Source organism: Saccopteryx bilineata, chromosome 11 (genome assembly GCF_036850765.1).
Source record: "Saccopteryx bilineata isolate mSacBil1 chromosome 11, mSacBil1_pri_phased_curated, whole genome shotgun sequence".
In the NCBI taxonomy this organism is placed as follows: Eukaryota; Metazoa; Chordata; class Mammalia; order Chiroptera; family Emballonuridae; genus Saccopteryx; species Saccopteryx bilineata.
Genome location: NC_089500.1, coordinates 22,113,125 through 22,137,985, shown reverse-complemented (window position 1 = coordinate 22,137,985; position 24,861 = coordinate 22,113,125). Strand labels below are relative to the sequence as shown.

Genomic DNA, 24,861 nt, shown 5'->3' with positions numbered 1-24,861 from the left:
ACTCCCTCTGCCATTTGGGAGAATCTAGGAAATGTGGGAATCTAAGAATGTGGGAATCTAAGAAATTTTCCAGAAGAAGTAACACTAAATTCAACAAAGCAATTGAGGATAGAGCCTTCCAGGCAGAGAATATGGTGAGCATGTAAGTTTTATTATTATTATTATTACTATTGTAACAAATTCCTACATATTTCATGGCTTACAACAATAGCAAACTTACTATTTTTTAGCTCTGTAGGTCAAAAAGTCTGACATGGGTCTCCCTGGGCTAAAACCAGGTGTTAGCAGAACTGCATTTTTCCCTGGAGGTTCTACAGAAGGATTTCTAGAAGCTGCCAGCATTCCTTGGCTAGTGGCACCTTCCTCCATCATCAAAGCCAGCAACAGCTGTTAGAGTTCTTCTCGCGTTGCATCACTCTGACTTCCTTTTCTGCCTCCCTCTTCCAATTTTAAAGACACTTGTGGTAACATTGGGCTCACTCAGATAATCCAAAATGATTTTTCTCTTGTGTGGTCAACTGATTAACAACCTTAATTCCCCTTTGCCAAGTAAAGTAACATGTTCACAAGCTCCCAGGTCAGAACTGAGGAACCATTATTCTGCCTGCCACAGCAAGGGCAAGGGCACAGAGATGTGCAGGAACCGTTCAGACTGGGGATGGAGTAAGGGTTAAGAGGTCAGTGTGAAGTGGTTGAAGAGGAAAGAACCAGATTATAAAGGTTCGCATATACCAAGCATAGCAGTTTTTTATTTTTTTATTCACTGTGGCTTTCAAGCAAGGAGTAACCTTGCCTCTCTCCTGTTTTCTGAACAATCACTCTAGCAATAGGATAGAAAGGAACTAGAGAGAAGTAAGGCAAGGAGACTGGTTAGGAAGCAACTGGAGCAGCTCACATAGGAGACAAAGTCTGAACTAAGCGGTAGCACGAGGATGAGTAGAAGGGGATGGATCTGAAACTACTCAGTGGCCTGAGCCATGAACCTGGGTGTGTTGTAGATGCCTCCAGGACTCTGACCCTTCACTGTCCAAAGGTCATCGAAACACTTCTTGAGTCCACTCCCCCCCCTGCGTTAAGCTCAAGTCTCTTTCATTGCTCATTTGAATTAGTATAAAGAGCCTCAGAATAGGGGCCCTTGCCTCTAGTCTTGTTCCCTTCCCATCTGTTCTTTAATCGACAGCCAGAGAATGTTCAAATTTTAATCCAATCTTAACAACACTCGACTTGAAATAATTCAAAAATAGAGCAAAAAATTTAAATATGAGTGGAGCCCTGGCCAGGTGGCTCAGTGGATAAAGTGTTGTCTCAGTGCACTGAGGTTGTAGGTTCAATCCCTGGGCAGGGCACATATAAGAAGCAACCAGTGAGTATACAACTAAATGGAACGACTAAGTATAACAACTATTGATGCTTCTCTCTCTCTCTCTCTCTCTTTCTCCTTTTATTTTTTTCTTTCTCAATCAATGAAAGTACTAAAAAAAGGAAAAAAAGAATGGGGAAGGCACTTCTAAGCAGGACATAAAATAGGCAATATAAGAAAATAATTATAAATTTGAATACACAAAATTAAAATTTTCTGACTGCAAAAGTGTCATAAATAAAGTCAAAAGACAAACAACAAATTAAAAAAATTACAATAGAAATGACAAGGCACTAATAACCTAACTTATAAAAGGTTTTCTACAAATCAATAAGAGAAAAACCTAACAATTTAACAACAAAAATTGGCAAGGGAACATGAACAGAAAATGAAATATAGATGGCCTTTAAACATGAAAAAAAGCTTAAAATCATGGTAAGAAAAATTCCAATTATTCTAAAATTAGACCATCAGGTTGGCCACATCAAAAGATTTGATAATGCACCGGATTGATAAATTTGAGGGAATAGCCACTTTCAAATGCTATTGGTAAGAAAATACTATCATTTGGAAAACTGTACATATCTATCATTTTTTAAATTATATATATTTGGAAATTATACATCTATATACTTATTCTATAAGCTCACATATATATCATATAAGCAAACACAAAGCTATGCATAGGATATTCTTAGTAAATAAATGTCTTTAACAAGGGAGTGTTTAAATGTCTTAGCAAATGTCTTTAACGAGGGAGTGTTTAAACAAATCATGGTGTGCACATAATACAGAATGCTACACAACTATTAAAGAGAATGGGGGAAAGCACAAAGCAGCACTACATTGTTCGTGCAGAACAATCTCCAATATATAATAACAGCAATAAAAAAATTACTTAGTATCGGTTGTATGTCAGTTACTCTTAAAGTTTTACATATTTATATATAGCTGTATTTATATACATATTAAACTCATTTCATCATATAACATAGTTATTAATTTCTTTTTTATTTTATAGATGTGGAAACTGAGGCACATTATACTTCAATAATTTGTCCATTAAGAAGATACATATTTCTGTGATCTTTCCTTCTCTCTATGCGTCAGTGTGGATATTTATATCTAAAAGATCTAATCTGTTTTTCAGTTCACTGTTTTTTCTCTTTAGTACATATAAAATTTTTCTTAATTTCAGTTAATGTGGGGTTTTTTTCAATTTATAAGTTTTCGTTTGTTTTTTTAGTTCTCTACTAAAATTATCAATCTTTTAACTCTTTGATCATATTAATCATAGTGATTTTTCAAATTCAAATCTGATAACCTTATAGTCTGGCTCTATTTCTACTGCCTGTTGTTGATCTTGTTTCCTCAGTCATGTCTGCCATGTTATATACCTGGTTATGTTTGATGAGTGTCAGACTTGTAAATGAAAAATTGTGGAGATAATTTGGACCACTAGATAATGTTACCTTCTTCTAGAGAGGATTTGTTTTAGCAGAAAGCACTAGAAATCCCAAATAAACCTTAGTCCAATCAAAAAGTAGACAACTCAAAGTTGGCCTGCAGTCTCTGTGAGAACTGGTCTATTTATGATTCACCCTTACTCCTAAGGTGTAGCCCTTTGGGGTCCCAGCCCCAAGCCAGAGTAAATACCAGACCCTCTCCTTCTTGATAGACTCTGAACTTCCATCTTTACCTCATAGCCTACGAGTCTATTAAAACTCTGCCTAGTTTCTTGGGCTCTTAGTCACTACTTTTGAAAACATCACTAACCTTAAGGGAAACACCGGTTTTGCTCGCTGGCTTTATCTCTCTGGTCTTCCCACTTCTAAATCTTGGCCTTGAATTTTCTCAGGGTCTTCAAAATACTCTAATACCTTCAAAGAGATTTTTTTTGTCTTTTTATTTTTTAATACCTTTTTTTTTTTTTGGCTTTTCTAGTTATCCTCAGAAAAGGGGTGGTTGAAAACAACTCAGTGTCTATCCACCAGATATATTTTTAAGTGAAATAAAAAACAAAAAACAAACAAACAAAAAACAAAGTGCAGACAGTATTCAGGCCAAACAGTTTAACAAAGGACATGTAATATGGGTACATTATTTGAATGTATGAAGTGAGCTGGAAGAGCAAATAGTGGACAGTGATGTGAGCTCGAGATCAGAGCTGGTGGCACAGAGGAAGGAGATGAAATTACCAAGAACTCAAGAACCAGGGCCACCTGTGCAGAGCTGAGACAATGGCTTGTCAAGCAGAAGCTGGTACCACAGAGTCACAGAATGCTCAAGAGTAGGGGAGAGAGAGGAGAGTCAGACTCCCCATTTATCCCTCTTTTGGCCCTCCCATCTCTTTCCAGTGCCTCCTATTGACCCGACTTCACAAAAAGGCAGTGGCCGAAGCAGCAGGAAAAAGCAGAAGGCGGCAGGGAGTGAATCTGACACCGAGAAGGCAAATGACTGGACACCATGCACACTAGGAAAGACACCTAAGGGACTAGCAACAATGGTTGCTTCTAGGGCGGGAGGAGGATGGACAGGGGGACTGGGGTTGAAAGAAACCACGTGCAGGTGTTACATGTTAACAATAAACACCTACCAGTAGAAAGTTTAATTATACCCTTCAGCAGCTCTCATTTGCCACAGCAGCATTGCTCGAACTTCAGGGGGCATTAAAATTACCCATTATACTAGAGAAAAGGCAGACCCTGTGAACAGTGCCCCCGGGGTGTGTCTCAGGAACCCGCCTTGTAATATCCACTTCATACAATTCTGGTTGACCCACATGGAACATATTTGAGAAATGGCGGCCAGTGGAGCAGAAGTCAAGCTCTTGCAGAACGAACACAGGTCCTTTTGTGACATGCACGACCAATTCCCTTTTGAACCCCCCCTTCCCTGTCAACAAGGGAAGAGGCTGGCCCTCTCCTGCCTCTGATCCTTCTGCACAACGTCATCCAGATTCTCACCACATGTGCTTCTAATAATCTCTGTGTCGGCTTTCCTCCTTAGCACTTTTTAAAAACAATTTTATATTAACTCCTAAAAATGCCCAACATTGTTCTTGGCGCATAGGAGGTGCCCAGTAAGTGCTGGTTAAATTGACTGACTTGTGGTTTCCTGAGAAAGGAGGAATTGGAGTCAGCTGAGGGGCCCAGGAAGGACTGCCCAGAGAAGTTGCCTTACACAAAGCGTGGAAGGAAAATGCATTCCAAGCTGAGGAAAGTGAACACACCAAGGTACCAAAGGTAGGCAGGCTCATTTCTGTTGAGTGAGCAACCCTGATGATGAATATCAAGTGCTTTGGAGGTTTTTTTTTTAAGACAAATTTCCTACAACCACACTCAGCAGGTTGCGTATCCCCCCTATCTGGGGCCATAACTTCCCCCAGATGTTAATGAGTGCTTCCAGCATTGATCAAGGGGAGAGAGACCCCTACGGGTTTATAAAACATGCAGATGACTGGTTTTTAACGAATGCAAAATGGCAAACAAAAGCAGCATCGCAGGCCAGTTATTCATGCATAGTAAAGTTCCCAGGGAAAAAGGAGCAAATAAATAAGCAAAAAATACCTTGGCTGGAACCATTCCTAATAGGCAATGGACAATTGGGAACAGCAGGGGTACCCAGGGACACGGGAGCAAATAGCAAATACATTTGGAAGACATCAGTGAGAGTGAGATCAAGGCAACAGCAAATGGCCCTCTGGCTTTTGTTTCTACGAGGAGATGGGACCTGTGTAAACTGATATAAATGTCCAGGGCAAAGTGTTTGTTCGTTAGGTGGGTGGGTTGCAGGTGGGGGGGGGTGATAAAAGAGGAAGAGTTGGACATAAACACAGTAAGAAGAAAGCAAATCTAGACAGAGCGGTGTAAAAACAGAACTTTCACGAGTCCCCTTTTGAGCAGGAAGCCACTGACTTAGCCTCTGCCTTCATTGTTGATGAACAGCACTTGGCTTGACCCAGACCTCGTATTCTCACACAAACAAAATAAGCTTTTCACCATATTTCCAAAGATGGTGACATGTGTGTAAAGCCACAGTATTTTTGTATGTAGGTGTGTGTATTAAATGAAATTGTTACATGTTAACAGTTTTATAACCTTTTGGTACTTTTCACTCGTTAATGCACCCAGAGCTTCAGACCCTGACTGCAGCCTGGGCCTTGTCTGCTAGACCAGCTTTCTGCTGGGTGGTGCAGAGGGCACTGTCTCAGAAGCTGCGGGTCTGGGAGGACCTGCAAACCCCCTCATCCTGCTACAGTCCTCACACACCTTCTTAACGATGCCTGGAATCCCTTTGTCGGGACCACTCTCATTCTTACTGAGGAATGAGCCTTACGTGACAAACTCTAAGGAGAGGAGCCCACAGGCCTCACATCTGTTTGGTGGTGCCCCTGGGTGTCTCCAAGCCCTTCTGGGGAGCAGGTGTCCTTAGGGTAGTGCTCCTCACACCATTTTCTAAAGTGCCCCTCACATCAGTGGTCCGGAAGGGTGACTGTATTCATTGGGTCTGTAAGCATCCACAGGGAGGATTCAATAGGTGGGAAATATCTGTGAAGTCTTATGTTTTATCTTAAAATTTCCTGCAAATGTTGGACTCTACCTCATATTCATCCATGTTTGTTTCAATAGGAAGTGGCGTTTGTAGTGGACATTCCGATACTTCCCCCAGATCCTCTAGTCATTGTTCAGCTATCACGAATATCAGCTGATGATAGTCACAGTGTGTCACTCCCTAGGTGACATGATAGCCACCATTGCACTGCTACCTCTTTCTCACACTTAGAGTCCCAGCAGAACATTTTTTGTGACCAGCTGATAAAGGTCCTACTTAAGAATTATAATTCCTTTTCTAAAAGAAAGTACTCTAAATAAAAAACAGCATAAGCAGGTTAAAAATAAAAGTATTCAGAAATCTATACCATATGAATACTAATCAAAAGACAGAATGGCTATATTACTATCACACAAAGAAGACTTCAAAATAAGCAAAATTACTAAGGGATAAAGAGGAACATTACATAATTACAAAAAGGGCCATGTAAAAAGACATAACAGTCCTAAATGTTAAGCACCTGCCAGCAGAGCTTCAGAGGTTGGTAGAACTGAAGAACAAGTAGATCAATCCAGAGTTGTACTTGGAGACTTTAGTATTCCTCTCACAATAATCCATAGAATAAGTCCATAGAAAATCACCAAGGATATAAAGGAATTAAAAAACTCTATCAACCAACTTGACTTAATTGATCCATATGTGTGTGTGTGTGTGTGTATGACATTTTATTTATTTATTATTTATTTTTAAATTGTCTTATTGGGGTGACACTAGTTAACAAAATCACACAGGCTTCAGGTGTGTAATTCTACAACTCATGTCTGTACACCACATTGTATGTTCACCCCCTCAAGTCAAGTCTCCATATGTCATCATTTACCCCCCATACTGTCTCCCATAGCCCCTGCCAACCAGCAATCACCACACTCTTGTCCAAGACCATGAGTTTTGGCCCTGGCCGGTTGGCTCAGCGGTAGAGCATCGGCCCAGCGTGCGGAGGACCCGGGTTCGATTCCGGCCAGGGCACACAGGAGAAGCGCCCATTTGCTTCTCCACCCCTCTGCCGCGCTTTCCCTCTCTCTCTCTCTTCCCCTCCCGCAGCCAAGGCTCCATTGGAGCAAAGATGGCCCGGGCGCTGGGGATGGCTCTGTGGCCTCTGCCCCAGGTGCTAGAGTGGCTCTGGTCGCAACATGGCGACGCCCAGGATGGGCAGAGCATCGCCCCCTGGTGGGCAGAGCGTCGCCCCTGGTGGGCGTGCCGGGTGGATCCCGGTCGGGCGCATGCAGGAGTCTGTCTGGCTGTCTCTCCCTGTTTCCAGCTTCAGAAAAATGAAAAAAAAAAAAAAAAAGACCATGAGTTTTTTGTGGGTTTTTTTTGCTGTTTTTGTTCTTTTTTACTCACTCCTTCCAGCCCCCTCCCCCTGGTCTCTATCAATGAGTCTGGATAAAAAAGCTGTGGTACATTTACACAATGAAATACTATTCAGCCATAAAAAGAAGGAAATCTTACCTTTTGCAACAGCATGGATGGACCTGGAGAGCATTGTGCTAAGTGAAATAAGCCAGTCAGAGGAAGACAAATGCCGTATGATTTCACTCATATGTGAAATCTAATAAACAAAATAAACTAATAAGCAAAATAGAGACTTAATTGGTATTAATGGAACAGTCCATTGAAAGCCAAAAGAGTGCACATTCTTTCCAAGTGCACATGGGACATTCACCAAGACATATTGACGCTGGATAGTGAAAGAAGCTTTAAAACCTATAAAAGAATTGAAATCACATAAAGTATGTTCTTTGACCATAATGAATTAAACTAGATCAGTCACGGAAAGATATCTGGAAAATCCCCCACACATTTAAAAATTAAACAACGCATTTTGCAGTAACTCATGGGTCAAAAGAGGTCAAGAAAAATTAGAAAACACAACATTTCAAAACATGTGAAATGTAGCTAAACCAGTGCTTATGGGAAAATTTAGAGCATTAAATGCTTAGAAAAGAAGAAGGATCTCAAATCTATATTCTAAGCCAGAGTTGACAAAGTACAGCCCATGGGCCTCAACTGATCTGTCATCTCTTATATTTTGTCTATAGCTGCTTTCCTCCTAAGAGGCCAGCATTATCCTGATACCAAAACCAGACAAAGACAGTACAATGCAAGAGAATTGGACCAATATCTCTCACATTTATAGATGTCAAAATTCCAAACAAAAATCTTGCAAATCAAATCCAGCAATATGTTGAAAGAATAACATCATGAAGAAGTGGGGTTTATCCCTGGCATAAAGCTGACTCAACATTTGAGGTCAATTAATATAATTCATCATATTAACAGATGAAAGAAGAGAAACCCATATGATCATTTCAATAGGAACAGAAAAAGCATTAAACAAAGTTTCATCATCCACTCATAATTAAAAAACAATAACTTCTCATCAAGCCAATAATAGAAGTAAGGCTCCTTAATCTCTTGAAGAGCTTCTACACAAAGTGGTACCACTATGTACCAATTACTAAGGCTAAAATCAAAGAAACGTGTAATCCTAAGTGCCTGTGAGGGTGTGAGCTCCTGGAACTCTCAAACATGATTGATGGGAATGCAAAGTGATACATCCACTCTGATAAGCAGTTTGGTGATTTTTTACAGTAAGGTTAACCATATACTTACCATATGGCCCAACAATCCCATTTCTAGCTATTTATCCAAAAGAAATGAGAACTTTCATCTAAGAAAGACCTGTATGCAAATGTTTATGGTGGCTTTGTTCATAGCACCCAAACCTGGAAACAAATCAGATGTCTTTTAAGGAATGAATAAACAAATTGTGAAACATCTATATAAGGGAATACTCAGCAATAAAAAGGAAGAAAATATTGATATAGGAAGCAACATGGATGAATCTCAAATAAATTATGCCAAGTGAGGGAAGAAGGATTCAAAATTCTACATATTCTATGATTCTACCTATATGACATTCTGAAGACAACAAACATTTAGAGACAGAGAAGGTCAGTGGTTTCCAGATGGGGGTGGAAGAGGAGGGGTAGATTCCAAAGGGAATTTTAGGAGGTGTGATGGACCTGTTCCATGTCTTAATTGTGGTTTCCTAACTCCAGGAATTTGTAAAACTCATAGAATTGAATGCCAGAAAAAGTAAATATTATTTTGTGTAAAATAAAAAATAAGTAAAAGTTAAAATAACACATGCAAATGAAATATCTAATAACAGAATAATATAGAAATGTATAAAATTAAAAGGCAAAAATAAAAATATTGACTGCATGGAAAATCAGTGTTTAAATATAAATGACTACTTGGAAGAGCTATATTTTAACTAGATTATAGCCATTGTTTCATGACTAAATTCCTCAGATTATTAGAGTGAAGAATGGGTCTTTAAGGAAGGGAATGTTGTACAGATGAGGTTGGATGGGGCAGATTAAACATGAAGCAGTCTAGAATAGGGTGTACTTCAAGTTACAGCAGATCCTGAATATTTTCAAGGCTCCTGAGGATGTAGTATTTCATCTACTATTCCTCTCTAGACAGTGAGTTTATTTTTTTTCTTTTGTCCATAATAAAACACTCCAATTCATGCTTGTTGTTGATTAAAACAACATTCCCATGATGTAGGTATTATTATTCCCACTTCACAGATAGCGGAACTGAGACCAGAAAGACTAAGGGACATATTTAAGGCCTCAAAGCCAATAAGGGTTAACCTTTGGTGAGAACCCACTCTGCTAATGTCAAAGTCTATGCTGTTGAGCAGTTAGAATCAATTCCAACAGAAAGAGTTCTTCTGTTTGCCTGCTTGCTTGTTGATCAGGAAAGCTGCATGAATAGAGTTGAACATCTGGATTTAGCAAGGACCTGGGCATAGATTTTAAGAGGAGACACTGGAGACAGAGAGATCATTGTGGCTCTCCCAGAGTTGTAGAGGATTGTTTGGCCTTGGGCAGGCAGAAGTGAGAAATGAAGGATTAGATAAAATACATGGGGCAGCTCACTGTCACCACTATGTTGTCCCTATTCTCCCCCTTCTCAGTGCCCTCCCTTCCTATGAAGGTGCAGGTGAGAATGAATGAAAATGGCAGAATTTCAGTCTGTGTAACTGATGAGTAGAGATGTCACATGACATTTCTAAAATAAACCATAGCAATTAGAAGCATCCAGAACACAGGTATTCAGTCTCCAAAGGCCTCAAGTGGGCTTCATTTGACAAACCTTTTGGGTCCTCATTCATTCATTCATTTATTTAGTCAGCCAATGTTTTAGTTGATTCACCAGCCAACTTATTAAGTGCCTACTATGTGCCAGACCCAGCCCCGAAACCAGGCTTCACTATTACTATTGGAGGTGATCCACTGGTAGTGACTCCAGGCAGGCAGTCAGTTACTCAACAGTTTAGCACCCACCTCCTTGGTTATTAATAAACTAGTCATTTCTTGAGAAGGAATTCTAATTCTTACCTGCCTCACAGAGACACCAGAAACATCAATTAGCTTATGTTCATCTGAGACAGAATGAAGACAAAAACAGAAAATGAGAAGTTCTATAAATGAGCATCTCCTCTGTTATTATCATTGTCGTCATCATCATCATCATCATCACCATCATCATTATCATCATCATCATTATTTCTACTGAGCTACTGCTTCATCAAACTATTCCTACATTTTCAATCAGGGGAGAATAAGCCTGAATGAAGCTTGGAAATCAAGAAATTAGGAGAGACGCACATCTAAGTGCAAGTGCAAGGCGAGTTTTTCTTGGTTAAACATCAAATCAGCCCTTAAACTTTACTGCCACTGAATTTATCTCACCCTAAGGGATGCCTAACATAAAAGTAAAATTTGAGATGAAGGTCCCCCCTTTCTTGTAGTCCAGTTCTCATTGTGCTCCCAAACTGCCAGTCATTCATGAAAATGTTCACCAAAGGACCATTTCCAGAGGCTGCAGCTGAAATGATCAAGGATTAGGTGAACGTACCCATGGCTCTCTGCCCTGTTGCCACAACAGGTAATGACACCAAAGACCTGGCCCAGGAGAATGCTGAGGGAGAGAGATGCCTCAGGGTGCAGTGTCTCAATGGGGGTAGGCTGAGAGTTGGGGGAGCTGTCCAAGGTACCAGGACAGTGGTCCAGCTGGGAAGGTGCGCTGGGTGGTGAAACTTGGGAATGCTGATGCCCTGCAGGATGGAGGACCCAGCACATACACTTTGCCTCATTCTCTTTTTTGCCTGGGGCAATGGCCTATCATGACATTTACAGTCACAATGTGGCAAGGAAGGACCTTACAGTGTCTAATCTTAGCACTAGAAAGTTAAATGAGGCTGAGTGATTGCCCAACAACACACAGGCCAGACCCCTGACAGTGTCCCACGCTCTTCCTCTTTCAAGAACCCCCTCATGACCTAATTTTTCTGACTTCTTCATACCTGCAATTCCTTAGTCAGGGACTATCTTCCCCTCAGGTTAGTAAGCTCCACAAGGGCAGAAATGGTGTCTACTGACCCGGGGTCTATCTATGTACATGAGGATGTGCACATGTGTGTAAGCTTGTGAGTATGAATGAGTGTGAATATGGTGGGTGTATCATCAGCATTCATGTGTCCATGCCTTGTGTCCCCTCCTAGAAAACACAGGGCCTGTCTTCTACCTCTTCCCCCCCCAACCCCACCCCACACTGTCATCAGCAGAGAATTTTGTTCAGAATGAGCACTTGCTCTACATTTGATGACAATTTGTTAATTCCAAAAGGATTTGCAACAAAGCAATGATAATCATACCTTCATTGGTCTAGCTCTATTTAATTTTAAATGCCTTTGCATGAGTGAAAATTAATTGTTCATTTTTAGCACACGATACATTTCAAGGCTCTTTTAAATGCACATTAGTTAGTACATAAATTATGTTGGTAGGCATTTTTGTCTCTTGTAGGAAAATGGTAGAGAGGGGCTTTTTTGTCAGGTTCAATTTGCAGAGGTACGTGACTCCACCTTCTAATGGGGTGCAAGAGACAGGCAGAGTAAAGATGGAATTTAAGACTGTCACCTACTGACTGGCTCCCTGATCAAGTGTAATAAATCCTCTCTGTCTCAGTTTCCTCATTTTTTAAAAGCAGCATAATGATCCCTCATTCCAGGGCTGGTTGTGAGAATCAGGGAGATGATTTTGACTGTGCCAGGCACATAGAAAGCACTCAGTAAATGTCAGTCTCTTCTCTTTTCTCAGTTGGAGAAGGCTTCCCAGAAGAGCCAAAGTTTAAAACTCCTCTGACTGACGAGCGAGGATCCAGACATCGGCCTAGTGCTCAGTCCCCCGACTTCCAGAGCTCCTGTCCGCTACCTTCAACCTTTGGAAAAGCTAAAAAAATACCAAGGCCACATTCCTGAAGTCTTTCTCCAGCGCGGTTTTATTTTCCCTCTGCCTCGCCCCATTTTGCCCATTTGTAACTCTTGAAAGAGAATTACTCCATCTGTCTCTGTGCATGTTTGTTTTTCCAGAACACCTCTGCGAACTGCAGAGTTTTAATAACAGAGAAATGATCATTTGGTGGATCGCAGAGCAGTAAAAACTAGGTGGGAAGCTGCACAGACACCAACATACCATTTGATGCTTACAGTGAGGAAATGAAATATTTAATAAGCCAAAAAAATGCAGGAAATGTGAATCAGGTTTCCCCTTCCCTTCCTTTTCCAGCAGAAATTAAACAACTTTTACACACTACGTAGTCTTCAGTAGAGGATGCTAATGATGTCCCCGATGCCCTCTTCATCTGATCAAACTTTATTGTCTGTGTCAGGCTGCCAATTAAGGCAAGGCTCTCCTATCGCACAAGCTTCCCCAGCCATTGGAAAGGTTAATTGAATCATGAACAGGCGACAGTCTGGTAAATAGAGGCTTTAGAATTCCTTTCAGAGAGCGGATTGGTTGGGAGAACAGATTTTAAAAAAACAGTGAGATTGTTGTGTAGCCAAAGTGATGGCTCCAGGCAGAAAAGTGACCAGAGCCCACCTTCGCGCCTCAGCCCTTCTGCCCCTTCTGTTCAACTTTTTCACGCCACTTGGAAGGTCTTGGGGGTCTCCTCCATTTTTATTCCTCTCTATGCAATGCCCTTTTGCTGAGAAACAGAAGTTGTCTGAGGCAGGTCCACCCTAGGGACTGGGTCTGACCTGATGGCCAGTTGTCACCTGCCCTACCCTTACCCCAAACAAGTGCTAACCAAAGACCTGCTGCTTCCAATGCACTTTCTTAGAATGGGCACCATACTGCTCAGAGGATTGTCTCTACGAGAATATATTTATGTGATTCTGGGCCTCCTGCAAGCTAGAAATTATGACCCAGACACAGAATATATTGCAGTATTTAGGATTTGCTAAATGAGTAACTAGATCATAGAATCATGAACTGTTGGAGCAGAGAAAGCCCTTAGAGATTCTTTCAATAGGTCCTCTGAGACTGATGTGAGGACACTAGGGTCAGAGAGGAAGCACAGCTTTCCAAGCGGCACAAGGACATGGAATAGAAGAAAGTATTGTAGAACCCTGGTTTCCCGAGTGAAGGAAGTCCCACAGGCAGGACTGGAGTTGTCTAAGCCTGTTATGAATATGCTCTACACTCAACCACCTCGGGACCTCAAAAACAAGCACTGAATGTGCTGCAGAGAACTTTATGAATTCATTAAATCAGATCCCTGGTGGGCCTCCAAAACATGGCATCCTTAATCTGTAGTATGTCTTTAAAATCTATTTTCTTTTCTGGATTTTCTCCAGATTGTTGTTTCCCACAATTCATCCAACAGGATAAAGCCCATTGGTCAGCAGAACTGACTTCTTTTAATTTCAATAACACTTAAATTATTGCTGGTTTCAAGAAGACAGCCTACAGTAGACTTTTCTGGAGAGTGTGCTGAGAAGACTGTGCTAGGGAGCCCCGGATATGGAGGCTACATTAGAGGGTCAGAGTAAGAACAAATAGATTCTAAGGGATGAATGGTCTTTAAAGGCTGCCTTACCCAATTAACACCCAGCACAGTTCCTGGGCCTCAACAAATTACCAGCAATTCATGCAAACAGAAATAGATGGGTGGATGGTCAGACGAATGGATAGATGGTTGAGTTTCCCAACCTCCATCCTCCAGGTATTGCAATGTGATCTTTTACTCTTCAGTGTGGTGAAAACACCACCTTCTGAGCTAGCCTGGACCACTTTATTTGGCTCTGTTAAGAAACAAATGGTTAAAATCCAATGCCCCACCTGTAGCCAAATGTCTTTTCAACAGAAGTCAGATTCTAAAAGGGATTATCATTGATACCTACCTGATCTATTTTAGAAAGCAAAGATGTATAACTTAGGTGAGCTTAGCTGATGGGCCTCAGCGATTTGTGGTGACCTTAAACAAAAAGGCACTGTCACACTCTTGATCTGACAGTAGACTCTTAAAGCCAATTCTGTTTCTGTTACAATTGGCCCACATGTCTTGAGGGTGGTTGGGGAAGAGGAAGAGTTTGAGTGTCTATCATAGGTTTGTGGCAGACAGAAGCCTACAGAATAGCATGGTGACTAAGAACACAGTTCTCAGTGCTAGGCTGCTAAAATTGAATTCTGGCTCTAAAACTTACTACCTATGTGACTTGGATTTAATGGCTCTGTGCCTTAGTGTTTCCATCTGTCAAATGGGAACAAAGACAGTATGTATAAAGATTAAATAAGATCATGTGAAGCCTTTCATGTTTGGTTTCTTTCACTCAGCATATTTTTAAGACACACTCAAGTTGTTGCTCATGTTAGTCATTCGTTCCTTTTTATTGCTGAGTAATACTCCAGTGTGTGACTATATCCCACATTGTTTACCTTACCACCTGTTTATAGATATTTGGGTTACTTCTAATTTAGGATTATTATAAATAAAGCTATATAAACCTTTACCAACAGGCCTTTGTGTAAACATAAGTTTTCCTTTCTCTTATGTCATATGATAAGTACATGTTTAACTACATGAGAAACTTCAGAACTGTTTTCCAAAATGGTTAAACCCTTTTTCCATTCCAACCAGCAATGTAGGAGAGTTCCAGTTGCTCCATATTTCTACCAACAGTTGGTATTGTCAGCCTTTTTTTAAAAAAATTATTTATTCATTTTTATTATTAGAGGGGGGTGGAGAGATAGAGAGAACAAAGGAGGAGCAGGAAGCATCAACTCCCATATGTGCCTTGACCAGGCAAGCCCAGGGCTTCAAACCAGCAACCTCAGGGTTCCAGGTCGACTCTTTTTTTTTTTTTCTAAAGACTTGTTGATTTTTTTTTTTTTTTTTTTTTTTTTTTTTTTGGTATTTTTCTGAAGCTGGAAACCGGGAGAGACAGTCAGACAGACTCCCGCATGCGCCCGACCGGGATCCACCCGGCACGCCCACCAGGGGCGACGCTCTACCCACCAGGGGGCGATGCTCTGCCCCTCTGGGGCGTCGCTCTGCCGCGACCAGAGCCACTCTAGCGCCTGGGGCAGAGGCCAAGGAGCCATCCCCAGCGACCGGGCCATCTTTGCTCCAATGGAGCTTTGGCTGCGGGAGGGGAAGAGAGAGACAGAGAGGAAGGAGGGGGGGGTGGAGAAGCAAATGGGCGCTTCTCCTATGTGCCCTGGCTGGGAATCGAACCCGGGTCCCCCGCACGCCAGGCCGACGCTCTACCGCTGAGCCAACCGGCCAGGGCCCCAGGTCGACTCTTTACCCACTGCGCCACCACAGGTCAGGCTTGTCAGCCTTTTTAATTTAGCTATCTATTGGGTTTGTAGATGTATCTCATTATGGTTTTCATCTGCATTTCTAAATGAGTTTTAACTCTTTTATAAGAATCATATTCACCTTAAAAGATAAGAAAACCAAAGATATTTGATGACTGGTGCCCATATTCTGATGGGAATACCCAAAGAAGCTTCCAGTTATGCTAAGTAACTTCCACATAGTGGGAACACGCATATAGCCTTCCAACAGGCCGCACTGAAGAACAATGTACATTTGAACAGTCATATTGAGGATGAATTGTTTTTAAAACTCAATTCTGTTACCTCACAACAGTCTCTTCTGCAGTAGGGCATGGTGATTAATAGCGGACTCTGGGGCCAGTTGGGACTCTTGGACCTCAGTTTCATCACCTACAATGATTAAAGGAGTTAAGACCAGTAAAAGACTTAGAAAAATACCTGGCACATAGTAAATGATTGACAAAAGTGAGTTTTCACTATTTCTTTGGCATTTTTTTCTCTTTTCCATTAATACTCTTTGTGCCATTTTTCTCTTAAAAATTCTAAACTTTCCAGCTTATTCTGATCCTAGCAGCTAATGGAATTTGAGCAGTAATCCAGCAGCAGTTCAACCTAGTGCATTGGGCACTGTGGTCCTACCACCAAGAGGAGGGATATCTAAATGTCCCGCTGCACAGAGATAGGGTAAGAAGGATGTCTGGGAAAAGAGGAGGGACAGGTGCTGCTGGTTCTAAGGACTTGCGACAGTGAAGGGGACTAGCATGAGTAGAGTACATTGAGTATGTGCAATGTGTAGGGTGACAATATCAGTACTCCTCCAAGTTAGGACACTTTTGAAATTGAAAGAGGGCCTGTTAAGACAGCAGGTATAAATCACGATGGCCCCAGATATACCAGAATGTATAATCTCCCGAAAACTATGCCAGGCACTGTGCTAGGTTCTTAAAATATTTTATTGAATTACTAAACTGACCACATTCATGTAAGAGTAAATATCATTCATTCTTATTTTGCACCTGGGAAAATTAGGTTCATGAGAGGTTAATTAACTTACCTCTCAAATCATACCACAGCTGGTGAGCAGGAGAGCTGGGATTCAAACGTAGATCTCAGATTCTGAGGCTCCTGCCCTTGCCGCTGCCCTTTCTGCCGGCAAGCCCTCAGGACTTCTCCCCACACAATCTCCTTTGCTTCTCTGCTTTTTTCTTTAAAAAATATTAATAAAAATTTCCAGGCATGCAAAACATTATAGAGATCATGAAGTCATCCATATACCACCACCCAGCTTGAGAAATAAAACATGATAGATCCACTTGCAGTTCCCTATATATCTTTCCAGTCCATTGCCTGCCTCCCCAGAGCATCAGGAACTATCCTAAGCTTGGCTTCATAATTTCCATGCAAATCTTTATGCTATTAAGGCATGTTACTCACAAAGGGCACACATTCCAGGTTTGCAGGCTTTTAAACTTGTATAAATGGTGATAGGTTGTACCAAGTTTCCTGCAACTCTCTGCTCTCATTCAAGAGTGGTGAAGCACTTGCACGTCCATGTTTAGTGCTGTGTAGTATTCCACTGTGTGAATACACAGCAGTTCATTAGTTTGTCCCTCTCTGTTAAAACTACTAGAATAGTTATAACTATTCACTATGATAAACTGCTCTAGGAAGTTTCTTGTACCTTTGCCCTCATGCATACTCTGCAATAGGTTCTATAGAGTGTAGGCCTAGGAATTGGGCTACTGGGTATATGATTTTTCCCGGATACTGCCAGATTGTTCTCCAAAGTGGTTTTGGTCATTTACCCTCTCAACAGCGTTTGTGTGCGTTAGGATTGCTTCATATCCTCACCAAACATTGGTGTGATCAGACTTCTTTCTTTTTAAACAAAATCTTGGTGCCTGACCAGGCGGTGGCGCAGTGGATAGAGTGTCGAACTGGGAAGCAGAAGGATCTGGGTTCGAGACCCCAAGGTCACCAGCTTGAGCGTGGGCTCATCTGGTTTGAGCAAAAAAAGCTCACCGGCTTGGACCCAAGGTCGCTGGGCTCCAGCAAGGGGTTGCTCAGTCTGCTGAAGGCCCACGGTCAAGGCACGTATGAGAAAGCAATCAATGAACAACTAAGAAACTGATGATTGATGCTTCTCATCTCTCTCCGTTCCTGTCTGTCTGTCCCTGTCTATCTCTGCCTTAAAAAATAAATAAATAAAAAATAACAAAATCTTGGATAACTTTAGAATAGTAATACATTGTGGTTTTAACCTCTCATTTCCAGCATTTCTCTGATTACTAGAGAGCTTAACCTTCCTTTTATAGGTTTTTTTTTAAATAATTTTGTTTTTTTAATGGGGCGACATCAATAAATCAGGATACATATATCCAAAGATAACATGTCCAGGTTATCTTGTCGTTCAATTATGTTGCATACCCATCACCCAAAGTCAGATTGTCCTCTGTCACCTTCTATCTAGATTTCTTTGTGCCCCTCCCCCTCCCCCTTTCCTCTCCCTCTCCCCCCCCCCCCAACCACCACCACACTCTTATCAATGTCTCTTAGTCTCACTATTATGTCCCACCTACGTATGGAATAATGTAGTTCCTGGTTTTTTCTGATTTACTTATTTCACTTCGTATAATGTTATCAAGATCCCACCATTTTGCTGTAAATCAGGGGTCCCCAAACTACGGCCCACGGGCCACATGCGGCCCCCTGAGGCCATTTATCCGGCCCCCTCCGCACTTCCGGAAGGGGCACCTCTTTCATTGGTGGTCAGTGAGAGGAGCATCCGCATCCTGTGCTCCTGGAGTACTGTATGTGGCGGTGCCGCAAAGCGCTGAGTCGCTCACATACAGTACTACTTCTGGTGACACAGGACGCACGCGTCATGGCTCCAGAAGCACGTCATATCACTTGTTAGGGCTAGCAGTGACAAATATGGAACCGGACATTGACCATCTCATTAGCCAAAAGCAGGCTCATAGTTCCCATTGAAATACTGGTCAGTTTGTTGATTTAAATTTACTTGTTCTTTATTTTAAATATTGTATTTGTCCCCGTTTTATTTTTTTACTTTAAAATAAGATATGTGCAGTGTGCATAGGGATTTGTTCATAATTTTTTTTATAGTCCGGCCCTCCAACGGTCTGAGGGACAGTGAACTGGCCCCCTGTGTAAAAAGTTTGGGGACCCCTGCTGTAAAGGATCCGATGTCATCATTTCTTATGGCTGAGTAGTATTCCATAGTGTATATGTGCCACATCTTCTTTATCCAGTCATCTATTGACGGGCTTTTTGGTTGTTTCCATGTCCTGGCCACTGTGAACAATGCTGCAATGAACATGGAGCTGCATGTGTCTTTACGTATCAATGTTTCTGAGTTTTGGGGGCATATACCCAGTAGAGGGATTGCTGGGTCATAAGGTAGTTCTATTTTCAGTTTTTTGAGGAACCACCATACTTTCTTCCATAATGGTTGTACTACTTTACATTCCCACCAACAGTGTATGAGGGTTCCTTTTTCTCCACAGCCTCTCCAACATTTGCTATTACCTGTCTTGTTAATAATAGCTAATCTAACAGGTGTGAGGTGGTATCTCATTGCAGTTTTGATTTGCATTTCTCTAATAACTAACGAAGATGAGCATCTTTTCATATATCTGTTGGCCATTTGTATTTCTTCCTGGGAGAAGTGTCTGTTCATGTCCTCTTCCCACTTTTTTATTGGATTGTTTGTTTGTTTGTTGTTGAGTTTTATGAGTTCTTTGTATATTTTGGATATTAGGCCCTTATCTGAGCTGTTGTTTGAAAATATCATTTCCCATTTAGTTGGCTGTCTGTTTATTTTGTTATCTGTTTTGATTTCCTTCTCTGTGCTGTAGCAGCTCTTTCTTTCTTCTCACTGTTCTTCTGTCCCTCTAGCTGGCCTTCTCTTAGGAAGGCTGCCTTTGTAAAAGAAAGTCATTATTTTTTCTCACCACCCTGCTTCAAGAGCCAAGTCTCTTTGTGCCTTTGGGCTTATGACACCAATTGCTCTGAAGAAAGTGCCAAGAAACAAAAATAAATAACCAACAGAAGGATGTCATAAATGTCCCACAGTCTTACAAAATGTTTACTTTCAAAATCTGTACTTCCCATTTTTTTCCATCCTGGAAAATATTTTTTCCATTTTGGACCAGGACCATGAACATATTATTATAAGATTCTAGAGTTCTCAGGGGGGAAATTCACGTTTTCATTTTGGTCAAGATAAAGGGGAAAAGAACCATAGTGGGGCTTGTGCGAATGCTCAGAGAAAATGGGGTAGATATTCCCTGAGACCTTCCTTTATGCTGAAGCTGGTCACAAGGCTATGAAAGCAAATGCCTGGCATCCCGAGTCTCTGTGCTTGAAGACAAACCGACAACTTAAAAGAAAGGGAGGAGGATGACTTCTGGGTAAGTATATTGTGCATTTGTATCAAGCTAAAGCTATTGCTCTCAACACATTCTGGGAAACCAACAGTTTTGCAGTGTTAGAAGTAGAGAAAACTAAGAAAGAAATTGAGTCATCATCTAGGACACATTGCCATTGGCATGCCAAACTCAAAATGCTGAGCATTCATTCCATAAAGCAGCATTTCCTTTTCTTTCCCTGCCTTCCTTCCCCCCAAAACACCCACAGATCCAGACTTTGTAGGATATGAGACCCTGTTAAGTGCATGCAGTCCAAGTTAGTCCCTCAATTACTTTAAAGAAATACATTGTTACTGCTTCCTTCCTCCTGCCTTTCTGAGGCTCCTCAGCCTGATTCCCTGGCTTCTTTGTCCCAGTTAAGTACTGAACACACACATGAACTTCCTTCTAGCAAACTTGGCTCTCATTTGGCTTTCAATTGTTGTTAAGGTATTTCCTCCTGAGGACTTCATATATGGCCCCTCCCAGAGGTACTGCATTTCATTATAGGGTAGGATTGCATAGGAGAAAGAGTATAAACTTTGGAATCAGACAGAAATGTGTTAAAATCCTGGCTCCAATATTATACACATCAATATAATAATAAAATGTTAAGAGTAACTTAATACAATAAATCCAACAACAACTTAGATGAAACATACAAATTATATGAAAGACATAAATGACAAAACTGACTGAAGAAGAAATAGAAAATCTAAAGAGTCCTATATCTATTAAAGAGTTAATTGGTAATTATAATATCAATAATAACTTCCCACAAAAAATATCAGGCAGAAATAATACCAATCCTCCATAAACTCTTTCAGGAAACAAGGAGAAAAGAATGCTTTCTTCATCACCTTATGAGGACAGCATTACCCTCAAACCAATTTCAAAGACATTATAAGAAAAGAAAACTATAGGCTATCCCTCATAAAATATAGTCATAAAAATCTTTAACAAAGTACTAGTAGATTGCATACAGCAACATATAAAAAGAGGGTAATATACCATGGCCAATGGGATTAATACCAGAAATGTAAGGTTGGTTGAACATTCAGAAATCAACTAATGTAATTCATCATATTAACAGAATAAAGAACAAATGCTATCTGCTTATCTAAACAGATACAGAAACTGTGCATGACAAAATTCAAAACCTATTAATGATAAAAAATAATAATAATAAAAACCTCCCAGCATAGTAGAAATAAAAGGGAAATTCCTTCATCTGAAAGGGTATCTATGAAAAATTTATAGTCAACATTATACTTAATAGTGAAACATTGAGGGCTTTTCTCCTCATACTGGAAACATTGCAGTACATCCTTTCTCACCACCCCTAGTCAACACTGTAACGGAGATCTTCCTACTGCAATAAAGCAAGAAAAAGAAACAAAAGGCTAAAAGATTAGAAATAAATAAGTAATAGTGTCTTTATTTGCAGAGAATATGGACAGGTACTTAAAAAATCCTGAAAAATTTATGAAAAATCCAGATATGCCCACACAAAAATGTATACATAAGTGTTTATAACTATTTTCATAAAAGCTAAAAACCAGGGAAAATGTAAATATCTATCAACAGGATAGATAAACAAATACACAACAATTAAAAGAAATAACCAACTGATACATGCAAAAGCATGGATAAAAATTTTAAAATATTATGCTGATTGAAAAAAGCAGATATAAAAGAATATAGTGTATGATTTCACTTTTGCAGAATAAGAAAGACAAATCTAACCAATCGTGAAGAAAGCAGATTAGTGTTTGCCTAGAAAGGGAGTGGGAATTGACTAGAAGAAAACCTTTTGGAGTCATGGAGATGTTCTACATCTTGATTGTAGTGGTCGTTACATGGGTGTATACATTTGCTAAAACTCATCACATATACACTTAAAATGTGTGCATTTGATTATTTATAAATTATATCTCAGTAAAGTTGAATTTTGAAATTTTTCTTCCTCATCATTTACAACAGAGTGGTCTAGGCCAGTCTGTAAATTTCTCCTTTGGGGCCTCAATTGCATGAACTGGCAATGGCAATTACTTTGCCCATTTGCTGTAATGATCTAGGTAAGCATTATGGTGATTTAAGTATGATACTTGGAACAGAGTAAGCATTTAATAAAAATTATCTTATTATTAAGTTATACCTGAAGACCCAAAGAGATGAATCTATAATGGTAGAATTTTAGAATCTGTAATGACAAAAAGTGTGGAAGATACTTTCAAACAGGAACTCTTGATTAGTGCTCCTCAAAATGATAAGTTTAATTAATTCTTCCAAGCTAACCCTAGGTCTGGCATTGAAATTATATAATCTTATACTTTAAAGCAATTTTATTTCATTTGACTCCCAAAGCCATATTTTGAAGTAGATAGATCATGAACCATATGGCGCTTTAAAGTGCAAAAAAGTAAAGGGACTTGTCCAAGGTCACAAAGCTCCACCAAGCCGAAAACCCAGTGACTGAGAGTAGCCTAATATATTACTCAGAGAAGGTCAAGGAGAATGGTGAGAAGACTTCTGGGGTTTTGTTTGTTTGTTTTTTGCAGAACATCAGGACAATCATGCTGTTTGAAACACTTTGGAGATAGAATGTCATGCCCAAGGTTACAGAGAAAATTAGTGGCGGAATGAGACATCTCCTGCGTCTCAGCCTGGGATGCTCCTCCTGCATCCCCTCCTTCCCTCTCTCCCTTGGAAATGGTGATGGACCTGGTATTTGCTCTTGACCCCCAACAGGGCTTGGCAGCACACTGTGCCCTCCCCTTGTAAATTCTTTCCCCTGGCCTTTTTGGCAGTGTGGAAGTCTGTCTCTCTTGCACGCTCCTGCCAGGACAAACAGCTAGGGATGATGAAGGTCAGTGGCCTGTCGGTCCAGCTGTTCCGGCCAGGGAGGATGCCCCACTCCTGGCTGCCAGGGAGCAGGAGGGGTGAAGTAATTAATTTCTATGCATATCATTGCCAGGATCGCTTACTGATCCGGGGAGGGAGATTAGAGATGTCACCCTGTAAATTGAGTCAGAGCCTTCACCTTGGTGCTCCACTGGCAATTTTACACAGTGCCTGACACAGTAACAAACGCAGGGTACAAAAAGGCAGCGGCTCCCCTGGGTGATGGACGGGGGGAATTGGCCCAATAAATTGTTCCCTGTAAAAAGCCATGTTTCCCTCATTAAAAGGCAGTGAATTCTCTATTGCTTTTCATTAGCTCTGGCCTTGCTAGACATGAGGTATAATTGACAGTGTGGTTACAGGAGGTGGGCCCCGAGGTGAGGAGGACAAAGAAGCTGAAAAGAGATTCTTATTTATTAAGGTGGAGGTGACAGGCGGATGCTTAATAAGTTTTTGGCGTGAGGGCTGGGAGGTGGGAGAGAGGTGGGACCCTCTGAGGGTTACTCCAAGGGCAATACAACCAGGGCAGAAAGAGCTGGCCAGACCTGGGGGGAAGACGGACAGTGGGGGGTGGGGGCCCCTCATGGTTGTCACTTCCACCCAGCCTGGGGCAGCGTCAGGGCTGGACTGAGGTCAGAAGACCTGGGTTATCATTCATTCCTTTCCCTGTTCATTGGAACATCGATTTTGTCCCGAGTTTGGCCACCGAGAGGCTGGGAGCTTCCGGGTCTTCTCACCGGCCTCCTGCACGCTAGGTGTTCTCCCTCACCTGTGGGCTCTAGGTTCACCTTATACATCCTGCTCTCCCAGACCCAGCCCAGGGTCCTTTGAGTGGGAAGAAAAGCAAAACAAATCAAATAGGAGCTACTCCTACACTGAAAAGTGAGGTGCAGGCCACCTATGCAGTCCTCAGCTTCCCATACTGCAAGGATGTAGCAGGGCTGCAGTCAAAGGAATAAAGATGTTCTGTTTGGTTTTGTTCCATTGTTGTTGTTTTTTTGCAGAGAGTGAACTGTGGGTGTTATGAGTCCTACATCTCCTGGGAGAAGCAGGAGGTGCCCTCCACTTCACCTCGAGTCTGGTAAGAGAGCTCGCAAGGAGGGCACCTGAAAATGTGCTGTGTCCCCACCGGATTGGCATGTGACACATGCCTGAGGGATCTCAAAACAAGAGGCTCTTGTACATTTGTACCACATCTTCTTTATCCAACAATCTATCAAAGCACCCTCCGCTTGTTTCCCTGTCTAGGCCACTGTGAACTACAGAATGCCACTCAGCCATAAGAAAAGACAAACTACTGCCATTTGTGACAACATGGGTGGGTCTTGAGAACATCATGCTAAGTGAAATAAGTCAGACAAAGTCAAGAACCATACGAGTTTACTCATATGTGGGACATAAACTGAAAGCAACAAATGAACAAACAAGAAAAACAAACAACTCACAGACGCAGACAACTGCACAGTGGTCACCAGAGGAAAGAGGGGTGGGAGGGTTAGTGAAGAGTAAAGTGGGTCACACATGTGGTCATGGAGGGAGATTTGACTTTGGCTGGTAAACACACAATGCAACATACAGATGATATATCATAGTGTTGTACACTTGAAACCTATATAATTTTATCAACCAATCTCACCCCAATAAATTTAATTTTAAAAAATAGGCTCTGACTCGCAGCCTGCGTAATGGAGGTGCAGCGCTCACCTGTGTGCTCCAGACCCTCTGGGTGGTGAGCCCAGCAGGCAGCCGGGCTGTGCGGACGAGTGCCGAGGAAAGTGCATGCGCCCTGCCTCGCCTCCTGAGTAAATGCATCACTCTGCACAGGAAGCGCGGTCAAGGGTTC

At 41.3% G+C, this 24,861-nt stretch overlaps 1 long non-coding RNA gene across 2 annotated transcripts in view; it reads right to left on the bottom strand.

Annotated features, from left to right (window-relative positions):
* The window catches only part of LOC136315376 (uncharacterized), a 169,315-nt gene that overhangs the window by 91,154 nt on the left and 53,300 nt on the right, over positions 1-24,861 (bottom strand). For both annotated transcript variants that reach the window (XR_010727481.1, XR_010727482.1), the window contains exons 2-3: positions 16,739-16,889; positions 15,988-16,074 (exon numbers count right to left, since the gene is read on the bottom strand). This is a non-coding gene — a long non-coding RNA (uncharacterized lncRNA). The remainder of the gene's footprint in view (positions 1-15,987; positions 16,075-16,738; positions 16,890-24,861) is intronic.